Here is a 17,090-nt window from a genome sequence, read left to right as displayed (position 1 = left end):
TTCACCCCCCCCCCCCCCCACCCTACCCCTCTCACCCCCCCCCCCCCCCCCCCTTCCCCCCCCCCCCACCCCCACCCCCCCCCCTCGTTCCTCCCCCCCCCCCACCCCCCCCCCCCCCCACCCCCCCCCCCCCCCACCCCCCCCCCCCCCCACCCCCCCCCCCCCCCACCCCCCCCCCCCCCCACCCCCCCCCCCCCCCACCCCCCCCCCCCCCCACCCCCCCCCCCCCCCACCCCCCCCCCCCCCCACCCCCCCCCCCCCCCACCCCCCCCCCCCCCCACCCCCCCCCCCCCCCACCCCCCCCCCCCCCCACCCCCCCCCCCCCCCACCCCCCCCCCCCCCCACCCCCCCCCCCCCCCACCCCCCCCCCCCCCCACCCCCCCCCCCCCCCACCCCCCCCCCCCCCCACCCCCCCCCCCCCCCACCCCCCCCCCCCCCCACCCCCCCCCCCCCCCACCCCCCCCCCCCCCCACCCCCCCCCCCCCCCACCCCCCCCCCCCCCCACCCCCCCCCCCCCCCACCCCCCCCCCCCCCCACCCCCCCCCCCCCCCACCCCCCCCCCCCCCCACCCCCCCCCCCCCCCACCCCCCCCCCCCCCCACCCCCCCCCCCCCCCACCCCCCCCCCCCCCCACCCCCCCCCCCCCCCACCCCCCCCCCCCCCCACCCCCCCCCCCCCCCACCCCCCCCCCCCCCCACCCCCCCCCCCCCCCACCCCCCCCCCCCCCCACCCCCCCCCCCCCCCACCCCCCCCCCCCCCCACCCCCCCCCCCCCCCACCCCCCCCCCCCCCCACCCCCCCCCCCCCCCACCCCCCCCCCCCCCCACCCCCCCCCCCCCCCACCCCCCCCCCCCCCCACCCCCCCCCCCCCCCACCCCCCCCCCCCCCCACCCCCCCCCCCCCCCACCCCCCCCCCCCCCCACCCCCCCCCCCCCCCACCCCCCCCCCCCCCCACCCCCCCCCCCCCCCACCCCCCCCCCCCCCCACCCCCCCCCCCCCCCACCCCCCCCCCCCCCCACCCCCCCCCCCCCCCACCCCCCCCCCCCCCCACCCCCCCCCCCCCCCACCCCCCCCCCCCCCCACCCCCCCCCCCCCCCACCCCCCCCCCCCCCCACCCCCCCCCCCCCCCACCCCCCCCCCCCCCCACCCCCCCCCCCCCCCACCCCCCCCCCCCCCCACCCCCCCCCCCCCCCACCCCCCCCCCCCCCCACCCCCCCCCCCCCCCACCCCCCCCCCCCCCCACCCCCCCCCCCCCCCACCCCCCCCCCCCCCCACCCCCCCCCCCCCCCACCCCCCCCCCCCCCCACCCCCCCCCCCCCCCACCCCCCCCCCCCCCCACCCCCCCCCCCCCCCACCCCCCCCCCCCCCCACCCCCCCCCCCCCCCACCCCCCCCCCCCCCCACCCCCCCCCCCCCCCACCCCCCCCCCCCCCCACCCCCCCCCCCCCCCACCCCCCCCCCCCCCCACCCCCCCCCCCCCCCACCCCCCCCCCCCCCCACCCCCCCCCCCCCCCACCCCCCCCCCCCCCCACCCCCCCCCCCCCCCACCCCCCCCCCCCCCCACCCCCCCCCCCCCCCACCCCCCCCCCCCCCCACCCCCCCCCCCCCCCACCCCCCCCCCCCCCCACCCCCCCCCCCCCCCACCCCCCCCCCCCCCCACCCCCCCCCCCCCCCACCCCCCCCCCCCCCCACCCCCCCCCCCCCCCACCCCCCCCCCCCCCCACCCCCCCCCCCCCCCACCCCCCCCCCCCCCCACCCCCCCCCCCCCCCACCCCCCCCCCCCCCCACCCCCCCCCCCCCCCACCCCCCCCCCCCCCCACCCCCCCCCCCCCCCACCCCCCCCCCCCCCCACCCCCCCCCCCCCCCACCCCCCCCCCCCCCCACCCCCCCCCCCCCCCACCCCCCCCCCCCCCCACCCCCCCCCCCCCCCACCCCCCCCCCCCCCCACCCCCCCCCCCCCCCACCCCCCCCCCCCCCCACCCCCCCCCCCCCCCACCCCCCCCCCCCCCCACCCCCCCCCCCCCCCACCCCCCCCCCCCCCCACCCCCCCCCCCCCCCACCCCCCCCCCCCCCCACCCCCCCCCCCCCCCACCCCCCCCCCCCCCCACCCCCCCCCCCCCCCACCCCCCCCCCCCCCCACCCCCCCCCCCCCCCACCCCCCCCCCCCCCCACCCCCCCCCCCCCCCACCCCCCCCCCCCCCCACCCCCCCCCCCCCCCACCCCCCCCCCCCCCCACCCCCCCCCCCCCCCACCCCCCCCCCCCCCCACCCCCCCCCCCCCCCACCCCCCCCCCCCCCCACCCCCCCCCCCCCCCACCCCCCCCCCCCCCCACCCCCCCCCCCCCCCACCCCCCCCCCCCCCCACCCCCCCCCCCCCCCACCCCCCCCCCCCCCCACCCCCCCCCCCCCCCACCCCCCCCCCCCCCCACCCCCCCCCCCCCCCACCCCCCCCCCCCCCCACCCCCCCCCCCCCCCACCCCCCCCCCCCCCCACCCCCCCCCCCCCCCACCCCCCCCCCCCCCCACCCCCCCCCCCCCCCACCCCCCCCCCCCCCCACCCCCCCCCCCCCCCACCCCCCCCCCCCCCCACCCCCCCCCCCCCCCACCCCCCCCCCCCCCCACCCCCCCCCCCCCCCACCCCCCCCCCCCCCCACCCCCCCCCCCCCCCACCCCCCCCCCCCCCCACCCCCCCCCCCCCCCACCCCCCCCCCCCCCCACCCCCCCCCCCCCCCACCCCCCCCCCCCCCCACCCCCCCCCCCCCCCACCCCCCCCCCCCCCCACCCCCCCCCCCCCCCACCCCCCCCCCCCCCCACCCCCCCCCCCCCCCACCCCCCCCCCCCCCCACCCCCCCCCCCCCCCACCCCCCCCCCCCCCCACCCCCCCCCCCCCCCACCCCCCCCCCCCCCCACCCCCCCCCCCCCCCACCCCCCCCCCCCCCCACCCCCCCCCCCCCCCACCCCCCCCCCCCCCCACCCCCCCCCCCCCCCACCCCCCCCCCCCCCCACCCCCCCCCCCCCCCACCCCCCCCCCCCCCCACCCCCCCCCCCCCCCACCCCCCCCCCCCCCCACCCCCCCCCCCCCCCACCCCCCCCCCCCCCCACCCCCCCCCCCCCCCACCCCCCCCCCCCCCCACCCCCCCCCCCCCCCACCCCCCCCCCCCCCCACCCCCCCCCCCCCCCACCCCCCCCCCCCCCCACCCCCCCCCCCCCCCACCCCCCCCCCCCCCCACCCCCCCCCCCCCCCACCCCCCCCCCCCCCCACCCCCCCCCCCCCCCACCCCCCCCCCCCCCCACCCCCCCCCCCCCCCACCCCCCCCCCCCCCCACCCCCCCCCCCCCCCACCCCCCCCCCCCCCCACCCCCCCCCCCCCCCACCCCCCCCCCCCCCCACCCCCCCCCCCCCCCACCCCCCCCCCCCCCCACCCCCCCCCCCCCCCACCCCCCCCCCCCCCCACCCCCCCCCCCCCCCACCCCCCCCCCCCCCCACCCCCCCCCCCCCCCACCCCCCCCCCCCCCCACCCCCCCCCCCCCCCACCCCCCCCCCCCCCCACCCCCCCCCCCCCCCACCCCCCCCCCCCCCCACCCCCCCCCCCCCCCACCCCCCCCCCCCCCCACCCCCCCCCCCCCCCACCCCCCCCCCCCCCCACCCCCCCCCCCCCCCACCCCCCCCCCCCCCCACCCCCCCCCCCCCCCACCCCCCCCCCCCCCCACCCCCCCCCCCCCCCACCCCCCCCCCCCCCCACCCCCCCCCCCCCCCACCCCCCCCCCCCCCCACCCCCCCCCCCCCCCACCCCCCCCCCCCCCCACCCCCCCCCCCCCCCACCCCCCCCCCCCCCCACCCCCCCCCCCCCCCACCCCCCCCCCCCCCCACCCCCCCCCCCCCCCACCCCCCCCCCCCCCCACCCCCCCCCCCCCCCACCCCCCCCCCCCCCCACCCCCCCCCCCCCCCACCCCCCCCCCCCCCCACCCCCCCCCCCCCCCACCCCCCCCCCCCCCCACCCCCCCCCCCCCCCACCCCCCCCCCCCCCCACCCCCCCCCCCCCCCACCCCCCCCCCCCCCCACCCCCCCCCCCCCCCACCCCCCCCCCCCCCCACCCCCCCCCCCCCCCACCCCCCCCCCCCCCCACCCCCCCCCCCCCCCACCCCCCCCCCCCCCCACCCCCCCCCCCCCCCACCCCCCCCCCCCCCCACCCCCCCCCCCCCCCACCCCCCCCCCCCCCCACCCCCCCCCCCCCCCACCCCCCCCCCCCCCCACCCCCCCCCCCCCCCACCCCCCCCCCCCCCCACCCCCCCCCCCCCCCACCCCCCCCCCCCCCCACCCCCCCCCCCCCCCACCCCCCCCCCCCCCCACCCCCCCCCCCCCCCACCCCCCCCCCCCCCCACCCCCCCCCCCCCCCACCCCCCCCCCCCCCCACCCCCCCCCCCCCCCACCCCCCCCCCCCCCCACCCCCCCCCCCCCCCACCCCCCCCCCCCCCCACCCCCCCCCCCCCCCACCCCCCCCCCCCCCCACCCCCCCCCCCCCCCACCCCCCCCCCCCCCCACCCCCCCCCCCCCCCACCCCCCCCCCCCCCCACCCCCCCCCCCCCCCACCCCCCCCCCCCCCCACCCCCCCCCCCCCCCACCCCCCCCCCCCCCCACCCCCCCCCCCCCCCACCCCCCCCCCCCCCCACCCCCCCCCCCCCCCACCCCCCCCCCCCCCCACCCCCCCCCCCCCCCACCCCCCCCCCCCCCCACCCCCCCCCCCCCCCACCCCCCCCCCCCCCCACCCCCCCCCCCCCCCACCCCCCCCCCCCCCCACCCCCCCCCCCCCCCACCCCCCCCCCCCCCCACCCCCCCCCCCCCCCACCCCCCCCCCCCCCCACCCCCCCCACTTTCTTTCTTTCTTTCTTTCTTTCTTTCTTTCTTTCTTTCTTTCTTCAATCTTCAATCTAGACTTCAATCTTATCCCCCCTCAGCCCTCTCCTCTCCAAACTAAAGAGTCCCAAACGCTGCAGCCTCTCCTCATAAGGAAGGTGCTCCTAAGGAAGGAGTTTGTCAGCTGTTTTGGGACTCTTTATGGTTTAGCAGAGTGAGTTAGAAATCCAAATTCTTCCTCCTCCTCTTCCTCCCCTTCCATTTTAATGCGTATAAACGTATCGGGAGGATTCTTTTTGTGGGTGGGCCGGAAAACAATTGGACAACAGGGTTTTTTTCCCAGTGTTTTCATAGTACAAAGGTCACAAGTTTAAATGTTCAATGCCTTTCACAGCTCACGTGCATTTCTTTTTTCCTAGAGACATAAAGCATCAAATGTGTTTACAGACAAATTTCACCCTTGAAGCTGCATCTACCAAAGGACACACAGAACGAGGCATGAAATTCTCCGGAAGGTTCCAAGCTTACACAAACCCAAAGGGCCTCTCTTTTCAGCCTCATTCTTATTCTCTTGCAAAGGGAGAGGTTTTCTTCGTAAGCCTGGAATCGCTCGTTCTGCCAAAGCTCTGATTTTAATTTTCAGGATTTCTCACACGCGGTACCACAAGGTGCGGATTAAGGCAGAGAAAGGAAGAGAGAGGAAGAGGGAAACAGAACACGGTTCCTTGGTTAAGAATTCCTCTCTGCAGAAAACACAGAGAGAGATTTGCCGTGAGCTTGTTTCTGAAAAATCCTTTCACCAAGAGCTGTTACGAAGGGGCAAGAGATGGCAGTGTTGACACAATTATGGAAGAGAGCTGCCAACGGGTTGCCTCTCGCAAGGATACCGAAGAGATAAGGAGGGTTTTTTTTCACTTTCTCTGTGTACGTTTATACTTCCCTGGCTTCACACGGCACCACCCAGCAGAAGTTCAGACTCCATTCAAATGAATGGGAGAGTTGCACAAAAGCATTGCGGCGCTCCTGCTAAGCTGCTCTTTGTTTGGTCGACGCAGGCACGGAACCGGTTGCTGCGGAGCCCCATCCTGGGAAAAACATCAGACTCCCGCATCTGGATTGCTAGCTGTCATTGCTGGTACCTCACCAATATTTATTTATTTTATTTATTATTTAAACTTTTATACCGCCCCGTCCCCGAGGGGCTCTGGGCGGTGTACAACATTAAAAACACAGGTAAAATAGTTAAAACAATGAAGGCAGCAATAATAATAGGAGGCGTCCAGCAAACTCCATTTTGTTTCATAAAAACCTCCCCCCCCAGGGGGGAGGGACGGCGAGTCCCATTAGCTGGAGAAGGCCCAGATGTCATGAGGGCATCACCAGGCATTAGACATACTGATAACATTTCCGAGCCCAATTAAGACCTGACAAATAGAAGTCAGGAACAGATTAAAGCATAGGTGTCAAACTCGCGGCCCTCCAGATGTTATGGACTACAGTTCCCATCATCCCCTGCCAGTATGATTCTAGCAGGGGATGATGGGAACTGTAGTCCATAACATCTGGAGGGCCATGAGTTTGGACTTGATGGACTTGATGGCCCTTGGGGGTCTCTTCCAACGGTATGATTCTATGATTCTTCTAGTGCAGTGATGGCGAATCTTTTTGAGACTGAGTGCCCAAACTGCAACCCAAAACCCTGTGGATTAAAGACTAACATTGATTCCAGCATGAGCTTTCATGAGCCAGAAGTGACTTATTCAGTTATCATGGCTAGGAACAAACCTGGTTTACTCATTACAGAAATTAGAGAAGGGGAGAGGGAAAGAAGCCTTCTGGATTTTGTTGCCCCTCCACTATTTTGAGCAACTGTGGAAGAGCACTAGAACAGTGGTGCAGAGCCTATGGCACGGGTGCCAGAGGTGGCACTCAGAGCCCTCTCTGTGGGCACGCGCAAACAGAGTAACCCCTCCTCACACACACACATCTAGGCTGGCCGCTGGGCTCAATTATTAGCATTAAACCTAAGACCTAGTTTTGGGGAAGCAGTGTACGTAACCCTGCTAAACCCCACTGATTTTCATGAGAAGGACTGAAGCACGATTCTTTACCTAGGAGTAACCTCGGTTGCTGGCAATGGGGCTTGCTTCTGAGTAAACCCTCCTAGGGTCATGAGTCACCCGTTCGAAGTGTTGCGCAGTGCTTCAAAGCATAGCCACTGACTATGGTGCTTCAAAGCATAGCCACCAAGCTTACTCCCAAGTAATGCATGCCTCGGAGCCAACCGTTTTTTCTAAAATAAAACCTCAGTATTCAAGTTAAATTGCCGTGTTGGCACTTTGCAATAGATAAGTGGGTTTGGGGTTGCAGTTTGGGCACTCGGTCTCGAAAAGGTTCGCCATCACTGCACTAGAAGAATCATAGAATCATACCGTTGGAAGAGACACCCAAGGGCCATCAGGTCCAACCCCCTGCCATGCAGGAACACACAATCAAAACACTCCCGACAGATGGCCATCCAGCCTCTGTTTAAAAACCTCCAGTCTCCATCACCCTCCAAAGCAGCGTTTTCCACAGTGTCAGGAGGATTGCATCTGTGGTGTTTTCCCCACAGCCAAAATAACCCTGGGGGAAAACTGGGATCATACATTCTGGGATGTTTCTATCTTGGTTTCTCCCTCTGTACAGCAGTCGGACAGTGCATTTAGGCTGGGAGAAGGAAGTCCAGGTGGTTACGCACGGCCCCCCCGGTATAGTTTCATTTTCCTACCTGACATTGCCACGCATGCGCAAACTGTGCCATTTTCCCAATGTTCTGATTGGCTCCAGGCAGCGAGGCGAGAAAAATAAACAGCCCGTCTCCCACGGTGTTTGCACGGGAGTGGATTGGTGCGGTATAAAAAAAAGAACCGCCAATTGTATTGTTTTTTTGAAAGGCGCAGGATATGGGAAATCTCATGGGGCAGACCTGAGTTAGACTCGGAAGCCATGCAGAAGTCATGGCTAAACTGTGATATTTCACCTTTTTATCCCAGGCAATATCCCATGGGGAAAATGCCTATGTTATTGAGATGCATTCCTAACTCAATGTATCTGCTTAAAGCTACAAATCAATGCTGCTAAAAGATATATGTAAACAGCTTGCTATATTTTACCACTGCTTTCCTTGATCTTTCCTTTATGGCTTCACATGCTTTGTAGATAACTTAGGAGCAGCAGTGGCGTAGTGACTAAGAGCAGTGGCTAAGAGCAGGTGCATTCTGATCTGGAGGAACTGGGTTTGATTCCCAGCTCTGCTGCTTGAGTTGTGGAGGCTTATCTGGGGAATTCGGATTAGCCTGTACACTCCCACACACGCCAGCTGGGCGACCTTGGGCTAGTCACAGCTTCTCGGAGCTCTCTCAGCCCCACCCACCTTACAGGGTGTTTGTCGTGAGGGGGAAAGGGCAAGGAGATTGTAAGCCCCTTTGAGTCTCCTACAGGAGAGAAAGGGGGGATATAAATTCAAACTCTTCTTCTTCCCTGACACATTAGTCCCATGAGAAACAAAGTTGCATCCGTTATCTCGTGGGGGAAGGAAGCCAGGTGGATTTCTCTCACTATCTACCACCGACCTTGTGGAGCCTAAGCTCCGGGGACTGTTTTTCCCAACTTCTTGGGAAAGCAGGATGGGGGACTTGCAATGGGATAAAGGGGATGGCAAAGCTCAGGTTTATCAGAACTGACTTTGCCAAGCTTTGGCACTTTGATGCCTCATCAATAAGAAGAGCTTGGATTTATACCCTACTTTTCTCAACCCTAAAGAGTTTCAAAGCATCTTATATTCCCTTCCCATCCTTACAATAGACATCTTGTGGGGCTGAGAGAGCTCTGAAGAATTGTGTCTAGCCCAAGATCACTCAATGGGCTTCCTGTGTAGGAGTAGGGAAACAAATCCAATTCACCAGATAAGATTCTGCTGCTTATGTGGAGGAGTGGGGAATCAAACCAAATTCTCCAGATTAGAGTCCACTGCTGTTAACCGCTACACTATGCTGGCTTTAGGTAGCTGGCTCAATTTTGATTTAGTCTTCCATCCTTTCAAGGTGAGAAAAATGAGTACCCACCTTGCTGGGGGTGACGACTGAGGAAGTCTGTGGCAAACCACCCTGTAACTATAGTCTGCCCAGGAAACATAAGGATTTGACTTCATGGGTCAGTAATGATCACTTGCTTGCCCAGGGGACTATCTTTACCTTTATTTAATTTATGTAATGATATTTATGTAAAAAATGCAACCTTTTGGGATTGTTGCTTAAGGTGCCTTAAAACTAAAGCAACATGGCGGGAAAAACATTACAATGCAGCCCCTAAAACACAAAATGATGCTCGTAAAACATACTACTAAAAGAACATTAGAATTATGCACACTGACTATTGGATGAGGGCTTTAGCATGTGCGTGTGTGCTGAATTTATCTTTTCAGTGGAGCAGCAGTGGCGTAGTGGTTAAGAGCAGGTGCATTCTAATCTGGAGGAACCAGGTTTGATTCCCTGCTCTGCTGCCTGAGCCGTGGAGGCTTATCTGGGGAATTCAGATTAGCCTGTACACTCCCACACATGCCAGCAAGGTGACCTTGGGCTGGTCACAGCTTTTCAGAGCTCTCTCAGCCCCACCCACCTCACAGGGTGTTTGTTGTGAAAGGGGAAGGGCAAGGAGATTGTAAGCCCCTTTGAGTCTCCTACAGGCGAGAAAGGGGGGATATAAATGCAAACTCTTCTTCTTTCTAACATCTTGACTTTTTCACCACCATCCTTGAATTCCATATGCCCTCCATGATATTTAAACTGAGGGTCTACTGCACAGGTGTCAAACTCACATCCCTCCAGATGTTCATGAACTACAATTCCCATCATCCCTTGCCAGTATAGCCAATGTTGGGAAGGTGTGATGGGAATTGTAGTTCATGAACATCTGGAGGGCCGCGAGTTTGACACCCCTGGTCTACTGGGAGATCCATGATTGTATTTTTCCAGTATATCCTAATCAGAATCCTAAACACAGTTACTCCCAGGGAGACCTTCTGCCCTCACACCAACTCTGCCCACCAGCACACATTTGGGAAATGCTGGGAAAAATTGGGGAATGATTGGGTTTGCACAGACACCATGACATCACTTCCGGTGCAATTCAGAAGTGACAACTTTGTGTCAGGCAATGCTCCGGCAGTCACCCCAAACTCTATAACGAAACCACAGAGTTTTGGGCAAATGCTAACACGTTACCTCTACACAATGACATCACTTCCAAGTGGTGTCAGACATGACATCACCACATTGCTGGCCAATGGGTTGTTGAACAACAAACCGGAGCCCGAATGGCTGTTGTTCTCTTTTAAAATGCTGGAGAGATCGTTGAGCGGATCTCGCAAAAAACTCGTCTAGTTAGACCTGAAGGTTGGGGACCAAGATGCCTGTCCAAATGTCACAACGGATTTGTCGGGGTGTCAAGAGAACAGCAGCCAAAGAGAGAAAAACAAATAACAGAGAGAGGAGAAGGCCTTTTTAAAGAAAAAAATGTGATAAATTACTCATTACTAAATGGAATTGTTTCAATCAGTAGGTTTTCATTTTTTTAAAAAAAATCCTCCGGAAAACAAAACCTAAAAAAAAATATTTAAAAAATGAACTTGCTTCGTGCTCTATTCAAGCCTGTGCAAAAAGATCAAAGAGATTTATGACCTGTGTCTCTTGAGTTTGATGCTAGAAAAGAACATGTTCTCATTAATAGTCATTTTCTCGTCAAAATAGGGCTTTTATGCAGACAATGTGCCAAGCGTTCGTAAAGCCGATTGTTGACAAAATTTCAATAAGTCCTGGAGCAGCCGAAGGCACTCAGGGAACGGAAGGGAAAAAAGCTGCTGAAATCCACTGCTTGGCAGGGGAAGCAGAGAAGGTCCAAATTTGGCCGACGGAAGTAGCATCGGCCGGTCCAAGCACGTCCACTGAATTGCGACTGTGGCCATTTTCGCATGAATCGCTTAAAACAGTGATGGCGAACCTTTTCGAGACCGAGTGCCCAAATTGCAACCCAAAACCCATTTATTTATCGCAAAGTTCCAACACGGCAATTTAACCTGAATACTGAGGTTCTAGTTTAGGAAAAAATGGTTGGCTCTGAGACATGCGTTACTCGGGAGTAAGCTTGGTGGTAGTCAGTGGCTTTGCTTTGAAGCAACTGTGCAACTCTTCCAATAGGTGAATCATGACCCTAGGTGGGTTTACGCAGAAGCAAGCCCCATTGCCAGCAACTGAGCTTACTCCCTGGTAAAGAATTGCGCTTTTGTTCTTCGCATGAAAATCGGTGGGGTTTAAAGTGCTTCCCCAAAACTAGGTCTTAGGTTTAATGCTAATAATTGAGCCCAGCGGCCCAGGATGTGTGGGGGGTGGGCGATGTGTGGGGGGTGGGCGACTCTGTTTGCGCGTGCCCACAGGGAGGGCTCTGAGTGCCACCTCTGTTCGCCACCACTGACTTAAAACCTTTTCAGGGATTTATGCAGGAAGGGCCGTGGACACAAGTCAGCAGATATGTTCGGACCAACAAACGCCACTTCCATTTCTAAAACATTTCTAAAATGCTTTCAGTTCTCCCCAGCGGTGGGATTCAAATAGTTTAACGACCGGTTCCGGTGGTGGGATTCAAATAGTTTAACCACCGGTTGTTTACAAGCACCGTTTTAACAACCAGTTCTGCCGAAGGGGCGCGAACCTGCTGAATCCCACCACTGGTTCTCCCCTTTACAACGATGTATGTCTGCACTCGCCTCCTCAACATGATTCATGGCCGCCATTTCATGGCCCCCCTTTTAAATGTCTGTGATGAATCGATGCTTCAGAGAGCAGCAGTGGCGTAGGAGGTTAAGAGCAGCAGTGGCGTAGGAGGTTAAGAGCTCATGTATCTAATCTGGAGGAACCGGGTTTGATTCCCAGCTCTGCTGCCTGAGCTGTTGAGGCTTATCTGGGGAATTCGGATTAGCCTGTACACTCCCACACATGCCAGCTGGGTGACCTTGGGCTAGTCACAGCTTCTCGGAGCTCTCTCAGCCCCACCCACCTCACAGGGTGTTTGTTGTGAGGGGGGAAGGGCAAGGAGATTGTAAGCCCCTTTGAGTCTCCTTACAGAAGAGAAAGGAGGGATATAAATCCAAACTCTTCTTCTTCTTCATGATGCAAATCTCTACTCCTCCTATATTTGATATTTTGAAGATTGCCCCCCCCCCACAATAAAATTAAAAAGAAATGTTGGAAGTGAACAGATGAAGGAGAACCGAAAATGGTGCTGAGGAGGAGGTTCGGGGAAGCGGAGGAGCGTGGGAAGCAGTCAATACATTGCACAGCGACTGAAGATGTTTTCAAAATATTTCTACCAGAGAATCGTTTTCAAGAGGGATTCGTTTAAACCATTTTGAGTCTGCAAATAAAACATTTGGGGGTAAAAGAACAATGCGGAATCCTATGGAGGAAACATTTTATTTCCTGCCTCAGCCCCAGCTTCTGAGCCCAAGACCAACCCAGCTGCATGTGAAACAGGGATGCTCCGCCTAGCCTTGCTTAACCTGATTGGCAGAAGCTCAATAAGCAGGGTCTCCGAGCTGAGTCTGGCACCTGGTGGGAGGGCTGATGGACAGGGGCTTGTACAGTGAGGTCAGTAGCTCTAGGAATCACCGGAAATTCTATGGTAAAACTATGGCAAAACCACAGAGTTTCTGGCAATTTCTAGAGCTACCCTATGCAACTTTGGGGTTATAGCCAGAAGTGACATACCGTGTTTCCCCGAAAATAAGACAGTGTCTTATATTAATTTTTGCTCCCAAAGATGCACTATGTCTTATTTTCAGGGGATGTCTTATTTTTCTGTGTTCTGTTTGCCGGACATGCTTCCAAACAAAAACTTTGCTACCTCTTACTTTCAGGGGATGCCTTATATTTCGCACTTCAGCAAAACCTGTACTACGTCTGATTTTCAGGGGATGTCTTATATTTGGGGAAACAGGGTAGCAATGATGGTGATGTCACTGTTTCTCATTTTATTTTTCTCTCCTCTCTCTTTTGAGTGGGGTCTTGTTGGCAGGAATCCTTTCATCGTAGCAAGAGCCCTGGCAAACCTATTGTAAAGTCCACAGGTGAAAAAAAAAAGTCTCTCCTAACACCTGCTACCTGAGCCCTGGTCTAGATGTAGTGGTTAAGACAGGGGTGGATGGGAAAGGCCCCTACCCCATAACCACCATACCCCCCCTAACTGAGGGAGGAAGAGCCGCCTGGAGTAAATGAAACTCCTCCATTGGATCCAAGTCCCCACTGCTGGTGGGGGGGGGGAGTTGGACTGAGGGGCATGTCGTGATTCACCCGTTGGAAGAGTTGCACAGCTGCTTCAAAGCAAAGCCACCAAATACCACCAAGCTTACTCCCAAGTAACGCACGCCTCGCAGCCAACCGTTTTTTCTAAACTAAAACCTCAGTATTCAGGTTAAATTGCCACGTTGGCACTTCGCGATAAATAAGAGGGTTTTGGGTTGCAATTTGGGCACTCGGACCCGGTCTCGAAAAGGTTCGCCATCACTGGTCTAGAATTCGAAAGACTCAGGTTCGAGTTCCCCCTCTGTCACGGAAGTTTCATCTGGCTTGGTTCCATTTTTCTACAGCATTAGATCATTTGCCCTTCCCTCGACGACTTGACATAGGGTTTTGCAGCCTCTCCAAGTGCTGTTTACTCCTGTCGGTTGTGCCACGGTGAAATTAGCGAGCGCTAAAATGAGAAAGTTTTCCGACGCTGGAGAGAGGATTGATTTATTATGATGCACCCGTTGGATCTGTAACAACTGCAAATTGGGAGCCAGCCTTCAGGCTGAGCCCCTTATTACCCTTCAAGCTACTGTCAGCTACATAGCAACACTGGGGCTGAGGGCGAGCTGGAGGCCTGCTTAAATTGTAGCATAACCAGACCGACCCACGGTGGGTTGGGGGAACCCTGCTTTTAAGGCAGCGGTCTCTCTACTCATCCTGCCAACTCTTGGGGTGCCTAGCAGTGCAATGCCGAAATGGGGAGTCCATTCTCTGAATCGGCCAGTGTACCCACAAGAATACAGAAAAACCTGTCTGGGCTTACATTCGCCCATATCTGCCATGCAAAGTGTAAGAATGGGATGACCCAGAAAGGGGTGGAGCCTGAAAAGACCTATGTAAGAATGGGATGACCCAGAAAGGGGTGGAGCCTGAAAAGACTTATGTAAGAATGGGGTGACCCAGAAAGGGGTGGAGCCTGAAAAGACTTATGTAAGAATGGGGTGACCCAGAAAGGGGTGGAGCCTGAAAAGACCTATGTAAGAATGGGATGACCCAGAAAGGGATGGAGCCTGAAAAGACTTATGTAAGAATGGGATGACCCAGAAAGGGGTGGAGCCTGAAAAGACCTATGTAAGAATGGGATGACCCAGAAAGGGGTGGAGCCTGAAAAGAAGCAGAAGGCTGCAGAACTCATGAGGTTGGAAGAAGCAAGGCTACCAGGCTGGGACCTTGATTGATTTTTATAAGCCCTGAACACCTTGTTTAAGGTAACTGCAATGTTGTGGGGAACTATTGGGAAGGGAGTTGTTTATTTTTTGCTATATTGTAAATGTTAGAATTTATTGTTTCAGGGTTTTCATGTATGTAAATGGTGAGAGTTTTTCTGGGGACCTTCATCATCAATCCAGTTCACCAACCAAGCCTCTGGAGTCTTCATGAGCCAACCACCAGCAGGAAGAATGGACTTGGCATTATCAGACTGTAATTAGAAGGACTTGGAATGAAACTTGAACAGGACCTTGGAGTATTAAGTTAAATGTTAATGTTTGATAATTCTCATATGTTAAAGTAAACCTTTTGGTTTAAACATTTAGTTGTTGCAAACTCCTTCCAAGTTCTGCCCCACAGAACCCACAAGCTGAGGTTAGAAAAGCACCTAGCGCACACCCGTCTTGAATGGATTAAGATAGCACAATGACCCTACCCTGGAGAGTCTCCCCATCTCCAGCCTTGAACTATACACCCCTTCAGAGACAAAGGACACGTTAATGTGTTTGCCCCAAGTGTTCCTCGCAAACGTATTAACCCAATACTTCTTCCTCTATCCTCTCACTAATGGCCATGTCATCTGCATTGTCGCTCTAGAAACAGTTGATATTTAAGCAGGGGGCTGGATCCTGAAGAATGGCAGTGCCGGCATGAATGATTTAAGAAGGGGTCCCCCCTAAATCTTTCAAAAAATTCAAATGAGGCTTACCACAGGGAAACAGCAGGTATATGGAGACTAGTGGAGCGTAAGCTGATGTACAGTTTATCCTTTGAGAGGGCAGAGGGTTTGGACTTGATCCATTGATTCCTTGCTAATCTATGCTGCTATGACTCTCTTTAAGAAGATTTATAGGTACTGGGCCGTTGAAAGAATTATAAAGGCACACAATCAACCCCCCACCCCTACCCCTAAATCATCCAGTCCATGCAGAGTTCATATACCTACATTTGGCTATCGGCCGCCACCGCGTTGACATTTATTTAGCTTGCCAGGGACTCGTGCCCTCTCAGTCAAAGCTAATTAACACTTAATTGACTTCACAAGGGTTTGGCACCGCATTTCTACTTCATGGACAGTGTAGCGCTGCGTTCGAGTCTTGGCAGGTGTCAAGGGAAAGGAGCCCGGGAGAGGGCGGTGGGAGAAAAAAATAAGATCATGGAAGCGTCCGTCTTCCGCTCTGTCACCACAAGCGCCGAAGGAAGCCCAACGAACGAAACGAGGCACCCCCAACGACTGTCACTGCCGATACATTTTATTTAGCTAAAAGTACAGTTTACAGCTTGACGGATCTGTTGATAAACACTAATGTTTCCCCGTTGACAATTTCCCCATGTTAATTTCCTCTTCCTTTGGCAGGCCTGCCTGAGCAGGCCCTATAAATAGTAGCCACGCTGCCATCCTTTTAAAGTTATTAATGAGCCGTCATGTTGAAAAGGTTGCGTTTTGGGGACAGGGTGTGTTTGACGGGCGGTTTCTGACATTGATAGGTTAGTGTTTGAAACCAGGTTGTGATTAGATCAAGTCGGGAGGAAGAAAAGAAAAAAGAACGAGGGGGCGGGGAGAAGAACCAAGACTCTGAGCCTGAGCTAAGCATATCTGCTAGTTGCTCTTTCTGGTCCAAGACAGATACTTGATGTTAGTGTAACCTCTATCTGTGGGTTCTGTGGGGCAGAACTTGGAATGAGTTTGGAACAACAATTTTTTAAAAAAACAAAATGGTTTACTATCTTAACATATAACATCAAACATCAACATTTAACATCACACTTCAAGGTCCTGTTCAGGTTGCATTTTCTAGTCCTTATATTTACAGTCTACTGATACTGCCAAGTCCAATTCTTCTTTGCAAGTGGGTTGGCTCCTGAAGACTCCAAGGGCTTGGTGAACAGGATTCAACATGATGAAGGTTTCCAGGAGAACTCTCACCCATTACAAACATAAAAAACCCTGAAATAATAAATTCCAACATTTACAAGATAGCAAAAATAAACAACTACCTTCCCACTAGTTCCCAACAACATTGCAGTTACCTTAACAAGGTGTTAAGGGCTTAGACAAACCAAGGTCTGAGTCTGGTAGCCTTGTCTCCTCCAAACTACATGAGATCTGCAGCCTCCTGCTGCTTTGAGTCTCCATCCCTTTCCGGGTCAACCCATTCTGAGCATGGGGGTTACATTAGCAGGTTCTAAAAATGTTTGCCAGATTAAGGAATGAATTCATCCTTTTCTGCCCAAGACAACAGTGGCTTGCTGCTGTCTCTGGAATAGACACCGTGATTATCCTAGGGGTTGTTCAAAACATTTTCACATGAGAGAAGTTCTAGGATCTCCCCTGCAACAATCTAGGCCTCTTTTCATCTTTTACCTCTAGGCATGCCATTTGCCCATCCCCAGTGAGTATCCTTCCTGTCCTTTGTCCCAATTCCTGGTCTTGAGAAATTGAGAATAACCCTTTTCACTGCCATACTAAAAAGGTAAAGGCAATAGCGGAGCTACAAGGAGCCGGGGGGAGGGGGGGGCGTTGCACCAGGCGCGCACCTCGGGGGATGGAAAATCGACCCGTCTTCCTTCCCCATGGTGCCCCGCCCCCTGCACCCCCTATGCCCCCCACCCCTTTGTGCCCTTCAACTTATCTTAGTTCAGCCAAAAGC

Source organism: Sphaerodactylus townsendi, linkage group LG07 (assembly GCF_021028975.2).
Source record: "Sphaerodactylus townsendi isolate TG3544 linkage group LG07, MPM_Stown_v2.3, whole genome shotgun sequence".
NCBI classification, from domain to species: domain Eukaryota; kingdom Metazoa; phylum Chordata; class Lepidosauria; order Squamata; family Sphaerodactylidae; genus Sphaerodactylus; species Sphaerodactylus townsendi.
The sequence above is the reverse complement of the archived record's forward strand: the minus strand, read 5'-3'. Positions refer to the sequence as shown.